Source organism: Stylophora pistillata, chromosome 7, assembly GCF_964205215.1.
Source record: "Stylophora pistillata chromosome 7, jaStyPist1.2, whole genome shotgun sequence".
NCBI lineage: Eukaryota > Metazoa > Cnidaria > Anthozoa > Scleractinia > Pocilloporidae > Stylophora > Stylophora pistillata.
In genome coordinates, this window is record NC_142525.1 from 7,745,001 (window position 1) to 7,752,662 (window position 7,662).

The 7,662-nt window shown below is 38.0% G+C and overlaps 1 protein-coding gene across 1 annotated transcript in view; it reads right to left on the bottom strand.

Annotated features, from left to right (window-relative positions):
• Positions 1-7,662, bottom strand: part of LOC148726453 (uncharacterized) — a 344,348-nt gene that overhangs the window by 115,233 nt on the left and 221,453 nt on the right. The gene's annotated exons all lie outside the window — the stretch shown is intronic.

Here is a 7,662-nt window from a genome sequence, read left to right on the forward strand (position 1 = left end):
CCAAAAAATATTTTCCAGCTTCTCTCAGAAGTAGTAAAATTCAGCCTTAACCGAAGCGGTTACAGGTAGGAAACTAATAGAATTCGTACATGTTTGAATTTATCTCAATACAAAACTTCTCCTTTTTGTATACACTGCATACCTGGTGCTATGGCTATACCTGCTCCTTTCGAGTCTGCAGATTCGCGCCCTGGCCGCATTTTTTCTTTTCTTTTAATCGATAAGATAATCGGTTAATCAAATCAAACACTACCGAATGTAAAAACGTTGTTGGAAGATGTCTTCAACAAGCACGTCTATCTTGCCAGTAGTAAAAAACGCAGTAAAATTCACATGGTGATGACGAACTAGTGAACCAACATCAATTGCTGCTTGATATAGAGATATCAAGTATATTTATGGGCTCCATTAAAAAGATGATTCGAAAATACCAACATGTACAGGAAGTGCTGACCGAAGCACAAAGGGACTGCAACACACGAGGCTTACAGTTTGGCTCTTAAGATACATTTTCCACACTAGTAATTACAGGAATCAAGCAGAAACCTGTATGGTGCATGAGTGACTTTACCTTTGCAAGAATCGTCCGCTCACGAACGTCAAATAAGTCTTCCAAAGTAGAGATCAACCGTAGCCAACTTTAACATCCGCCATTTCCCTACATCTCTTCTTGATGTGTAATAACGTTGAAGAGTAATAAAGTAGATGTAGATGAGCAGCCAGACTGGTTACCAATTCCTGTCAGCAAATTTGAAATTTGACAGAGGGACTGGCAGATTTGTAGTAAGCCTGTGACATTCTGAACAACAAATACAGCTCTCGTACTTTAATAAGTTGTCTCTATACCGTCTTCCATAGATATTTACATTGTATTTTAGGAATTTAAGTCTATATTTTAATTTTTTGAAGGTAAAAATTTTCAATTGGGACTTATGTCCTGTTACTCTTACCTGTCATTCAACCAGTTTTTTTTTTCGTTCGTTCGTTGTTATCTGTTAGTGTTTGACGAATTCAATTAAACTAAACTAAACTGTCAAAAAATTAAAAACAAACCCCCCCCAAAAAAAAACCAAAAAAAATAAACACACTTTGCGCGATACTAGACACTTATCATGACATGTCAAAAACATATTATGTTATCCTGAGCACTGAGAAACAACAATCATACATACATCTACAAAATTATCTTTATTGTTTGCCAGAACAAGCGAAGTCGCTTCAACGGGGAGTTAGGCCGTGGCCATTATCCCCTCTGATGCACCCGTAGTGGGGGGGAAGGGGGAAAGGGTGGGTAAATGACAAAGGTAAGTTCTTGAGTTGAAAGCGAACAAAAAGTGACACATCACTGAACAAGAAAACGAGCGCAGGTGATATGAGAAGAATTAATGAGTAACTAACGGATGCTTTGTATTATGCCATTGGACAATACCTCACATATTTGTATCTTGACTTTTAGCCATTTAAGAAGTGAAAGTATTTGGGGACGTGTCTTGAGGCAAATGCTCGGTTGTTTAGTGGAAAAAAGAATAGGTAGTTTAGATAACCAAGGAAGCTTCAAGAAGGTCGATCCGTTGCAATTGTTTGATTTTCTTTACCGTCTGTCAAAAGAAATGGATGCCGTTTCGAAATTCATCGTTTAATTTGCAGCTAACAAAAACTCTCCAGATACAAATTGTAATCATCAACCTAGCTTCTTGGCGGCCATCGGGTTCTCCATGCAATCAGAATCACAGTTCTAGACTCCAACAAATCAATATTTTTACCCGCGTTGACAAATACAACACGCAAACAAAAATATCAAGCTAAAAAGTCTCAATGTACACCGTGGTCTGGAGAGAGATTTATGTATCCATTGAATGATTAAACCTTATGTTATCAACGCTTCCTTCAATAACTTAACCACGTGAGGGTGACTAACATCTAATTTATTCACCAAGGTATCACTGCTTAGAAGAATTATGGAAATGATTGCATTTTAAACTAAATTCTTCTCGTCAATACCATAGGAAATATTTAAAAGATAGTAATGCTGATGTTGGGATATAAAGTTTTGAGATAAGTGTGTGGAACACACACACAAAAAAAAAAAAAAACAGTACGAGTTTCAGTAAAACTACAAACATTACATTGAATACCAAGATATAAAAAATTGTGATATTGTGTTGCTGATGGTTGACCTGTCGATATAATCATTATTATCATAATGATTACTCCAACAGTCTACAACAATATAGGTTTGTATCGCATATTGTGGTGTCTAAGTATGTTGTACTGCAGTGGCTTGGTTGCTAAGGGACCGGTCATTATTTATTCCCTGAGGGGTGGGGTGGGGTGGAGTAATTGGGGAGATGAGAAGATTTTGATTGTTCCAGAATTAAATTTGTCTGTGCCACATGGAAAAATGTACTCAAACGAAAACTTACAAATAACTCACTATAAAGAAAAATATTTACCTTACAGTGGATAACTTTACAGGCATTTAAAAAAAAAAACAGGACACTGCTTCTTATAGAGTAGACATAAACATTGATCCACAGGACTACATTTCTGCAGAAACCCCATGAAATAACGCGACATAATTTACGTAACATTACGCAACGATATAAACATGAACCGCAGGTACACATCGCCGCCCGGGTGACAACTAATGAAACGTACAAACACGTTAACTAACAAATTGACATGTAAAAATAATACACAAGAAACAACAAATGGGAGAGTAAAGTGTCATGTATTGCACAAAAACACAAACATATTGACACGGCTAGGTTTAGAGCCCAGACCTCTATACCCGGGGTCTAGTGTACTAACCATCAGGCTACTGATACTCACTCTGTGTTTTTCTCAGCTCTGTAATATTCATAAGTTCCTCTTTCCCCCACACCCGCCCTCCCCATTGTCATTGGCATTAAATCGGCATCAATTCATCTATAGGTCCCCGATATCTCCTTTCATAATTGCTTTGTTAGAAGGCGCAAAGAGGTGACAAGACATTGTTTCTCTTCGTTAACAATTCGAAGCTCTCCTACATATTGCCGATTTTGGGATTTTGCAAACTAAAGATCTCCCTGACTGATTAATTTCACTTCCTATTGTTTTCATCGATTGTTTGGCCATGAAGCTGACTGTTTCAGGTAAAACAATCCATTCGCTTTTGCAAGATGGTTAACCATTGAAGAGGCTGTCTTTCTTATTTCCACTCGGTCAATTTCGCGCCAAAAATAATTTTGACTGAAACTCTAGCTGTCACCTGAAAGACAGAGCTAATTAAAACTAGATATGTTTTGATTCAAAATAAACTTGTGACTGCATTAGGGGCACTAATTATTTCCCAATCCGTAGGGGCCGTCGCAACGTCTCAAAAATTGAATAACAGGCATCCTTTGTAACATTGTAAGACATTTGATTCACGTAGTTAAGCAACGAAATTTGAATCCGATTGCTAAAAAACCTGTCTAGTTTGACAAGAAAGTTAGAATTTCCCTCTCAATATATTTGAATAGGCGAATTTTAGCATATTTTGATCCCTATAAATCGCCATCGGCCGATGGCCGTAAATAACCTTGATTTAGACGTTAAGTTTTGGGATTTGGGACCTGATTGACAATTCTATTCGACACAGCTGTTAAGTTTAGACCTTTATAGGTAAACATATGCAAAACCCCTGTTCGTTTTCGACTTTTCAAAAGTTATGAGCGTTTTAATCAGCACATGTACGAGTATTTTCAATGGGTAATGCGGACGTCTCTGAAAGCAGCATCCCTGGTAACACCAAATTCTAACTAATTGACAGGGAAATGTGTATCAGCTGGAGGGGAGAATTAAAGATTAGATCTTGGGAGTTAAAGGGTTAAGAGACAAGAGGAACAATACATGAGCAGGGTGGAAGGGAGGGGTTAGGTGGTTTCAACGTGTCCGTTGGAGAAATAAACTATGGGTTAAATTTGTATTTGCATGTGTCAGGTGCTGAGTCACTGGAAATAAACGAACAAAAAGCCAGGCACGTAAAAAAACAAAGAAAACAGCGGGAAACAAATGCTTTCATTTATTGTCAGGGATGTGGGGATGTGTAGTTTAAATACAATGCTGGGCGTCTGATTTTCTTAAAACAAGTCACTACTCACAAAACAACAACTCTCCAGAAACACTCCGTCAAACAACGATGTATACAAAAGAGAATCAAACTTTTAAAAGCCTAAGATCTTGTCTTGTGTACTAAATTGGCTGAGTGCACCCACTGAAAAGATATTCTCGTAAGCTATCGTCCACAGTAACTTCGGAATCGAGCAAGTAACAAATTTCCATTTTAAATACATGTCAGGAGCTTTGACGTTAGACGCTCTTCTCAGCTCGTAATGGCCTTACCTCAATTTAATCCCAGTCGCCTACTTGATATTGCCAGAAGTGATTAACACGTAGCCTCTCCCCATCATATTCATAAATTATCCAGCAAACTCGTAATAAGAATTTAACACCTGGTAGTGCGCCTCTAACATCAAATTCTCGTAACTAATTAACAAGGAAATGCGTAACACCTAGAGGAGAGAATTTACAATCAGATCTTGAGAGTAAAAAGGTTGAGGTAATTAAACCAACAAACTTAAAGAATGTGCTTTGGAACTAGCCCCATCTATTTGTCATCTTTTTAATTTATCTCTCGTAATTGGTGAACTCCCTGTCGAATGGAAAAACTCTTTAGTTGTTCCAGTCCATAAAAAAGGAATTGAGATGAATTGAGATGAAATTATCGTCCAATTTCTCTTCTTTGCGTCATCTCAAAAGTATTAGTCACAGCGTTGTCTATTCAACTGCGTTAATAACCGCCTCGGTGATCCTTTAGGCGATTCGAAACATTGTTTTCTCAAGGAACGCTCTACAGTTACACAATTATTGACATTCGTGGTGTTTGGTTCTCTGTACATCAACGCTTAAATCAATTGTTTACAACATGTTGTTTGGCTCCAGTGAGCGATTATCGCCACATTTCGCAATAGAGAAGAGAAACGAAAACAGTTCCGCCAAAAAAGCGAGGGTAAAGAAGCGTCAAAATAGCACTTACCTTTCTCAAATTTAGTCGTTCCGTACTGATGCGGAACTCGTAAACCACTGAATTCTACAACTTTAGGAAGCTCATGTTCTGATAAAGCAAATCTTAACTCGACGATTTACATTTTGACTGACTCAGTGATTAATAGGCCATTTTACAGTTATGTACTTAGTAGCCAAGCCTTTGATTCAGAGTGAGGCTAAAGATGACCTTGTTGTGATAGAGACCTGTATCTAGTTAGCATGATAACAAAGTGTTTTACATTTGAAAGGCAGCAAGGTTTGTATTAAAACAAGTTCATCTCTAGCCTCACTCCCATTCAAAGGCTTGGCAACCAAGCACAGAACTGCAAAATGGACTATTAGTCTTGCTGATAGTTAGACGAAAGTCCTACTGCAAGTTGTTCCTTTCCTCAGAGATGAAACCGAAGGCTTGATGAAGAAGTTAGCAATACTCCAAGAAACCGCTCAGTTTCAGCGTAGTGATTGAGAGAAAGAAACAAAGCATTGCGTCTCCAGCTTATTTTAAGTTGCACGCTATCATGCGAGGAACTCACGCGGACCAAATCTCTGACCCTATCCTGACACCTGAATAAAAATCATATAAATCGATTTCAAACAAGACTGGATCTGTAAATCTTAGAATGGTATGATGCATAAATTCTTGTGAGCGTTTGTCGTGAAACTTGTACTGTCCAATAATTGTACCTCGGAGATAAGTGATCCCAGCACGGTGCATTAGAAGGACGTAGCAGTGATAAAACAAAACAAAACAAAACAAAAAAATTCAAATGCTTTAGCGTGCACCGCGGTGACAATGTTGCTGACAGTAGATCTTCGTGTCAAATTAGTCTGTAACTGTGAGTTATCAAAATTTCAAAAATGATCAGCAAGAAAAAGACTGAAAACAATTTATGACAAAAGAAATGCATTCTACCTAATCTTCTGTCACGTGACGTGATTGAAGGCAAATATTAAGGGTTTTCACGCATGGCAGAGATTCACGTGCGCAAATGGCAGACCTGGAGGATAACATGGATTTAAGGTACACTGATGAAGTTGTTTGTGGACAATTCAACCATGACAATGATAAAAGAAGGCAATTTTAGAGAAGTTTGCTTTTATCAACTGATTTAATAATGCAAATTGGCCACTGTTAAGAGTTTCTAAACATGACATTTCGGGCGCGGGAACAAAAAATCAAGATTGAAAAATAAAGGAAGCGCTGTCTCGAGCGTTTCACTTTAAGCTTTTTCATAATCTCTCTTTCCTCTCTCCGCTGACGAATTTGAGATTGCAGTTACACCATAATACAGGTGACCACATGATTTAATTAGAAGCTGATTTTGCTGGATACGTTCCTCATCTTGTTTATGCGATTTCATTTTAAACGCTTCTACCACAGTGGACGGTTAAGGTTATTTCTCTGACGTATTCTCTTTGGAAATGAACGGATATACTCCTGCAAAATCCAGTGGATGGTGAATCTCCTAAACGACTGCAGAGAACCCATCACTGAAACAAACCGTTATTTTACTTTTCTTTATATTTTGGGCTAGACTGCAGAATACCCGACCACTCATTTACGTCATTAAATGAGAATAGCGTCTATTGTGTTATGCCTCGTTCTTCAAAGCCTCCCGACACGTGTAAATGAGGTGGACAGGTAGTTTGAAGTTGATCCGTGTTTCAGTTCCACAGACGCTTGAACAGGCAAGCGTTACCTGACAGAAACACCCCCTCTCCCCCACCACACGCCGCCAGAAAAGAAAATAATATAAACATATTCTGTCTTATGTTAAGCCTCTCACATAAATACTGACAACAGTCATTGCTCGCCCTCACATTTTGCCCCTCTTTCTTGTTTCATTGAGTTTTGAAGAATTTCTCTTTTTTCCTAATCACTGACGGCTTTTCCTAAAATAGTGTCCTGAGGGTTTAATGTCCCATGGAAAAACAAGAGAGGAAAAGAACGTGCCGACAAGAAAAGGAAACATGCACAGGATCAATCGGGAATGAATTGAAAGTAAGAATAATTGCATTAGGCCACTCTTACGCCATTATTTACAGTCACATCAGTCAACCTCGTTCCTTTCCCTTAGTTGGGGTGAATGAATGAATGAATGAATGAATGAATGAATGAATGAAAGCCTTTATTTAAAGAGGGTACCACTTAATAGCCAGAGGCTAATAATCTTGTGGCCCTCACAGATTACACAACTATATAATCAGATAAATATGTAAGCTAAAATATGTAAACATTTAAAATAAGCATTTCAAATAAGACAAGATTCAATTAAGAAGATATTATTAGATAGTAAAATGATGCAAACATTGTTGTTCCTTAAAAACCTTGGCAAACATGTTCTTTTAAAACATGCTATAGAATCTAGTTTCCTAATTTCCGTAGGTGAAGGTGTAGTCTGATCGTCCGGGTGATTGTAGTCCTGAGAAGGACTGTTGTCGGTGGTAGTGACTGACGTTTTGACAACATGTGCGGAAGTCATCATCAGAGTCAAGTGAATGATTGTTGTCAGTAGAATGTTCTTATTCCAGTTCGTGTGAAATGATCGGTTGGTTTTGCCGTAATGTTATTGGCTGTAAGACTCAAGTGAC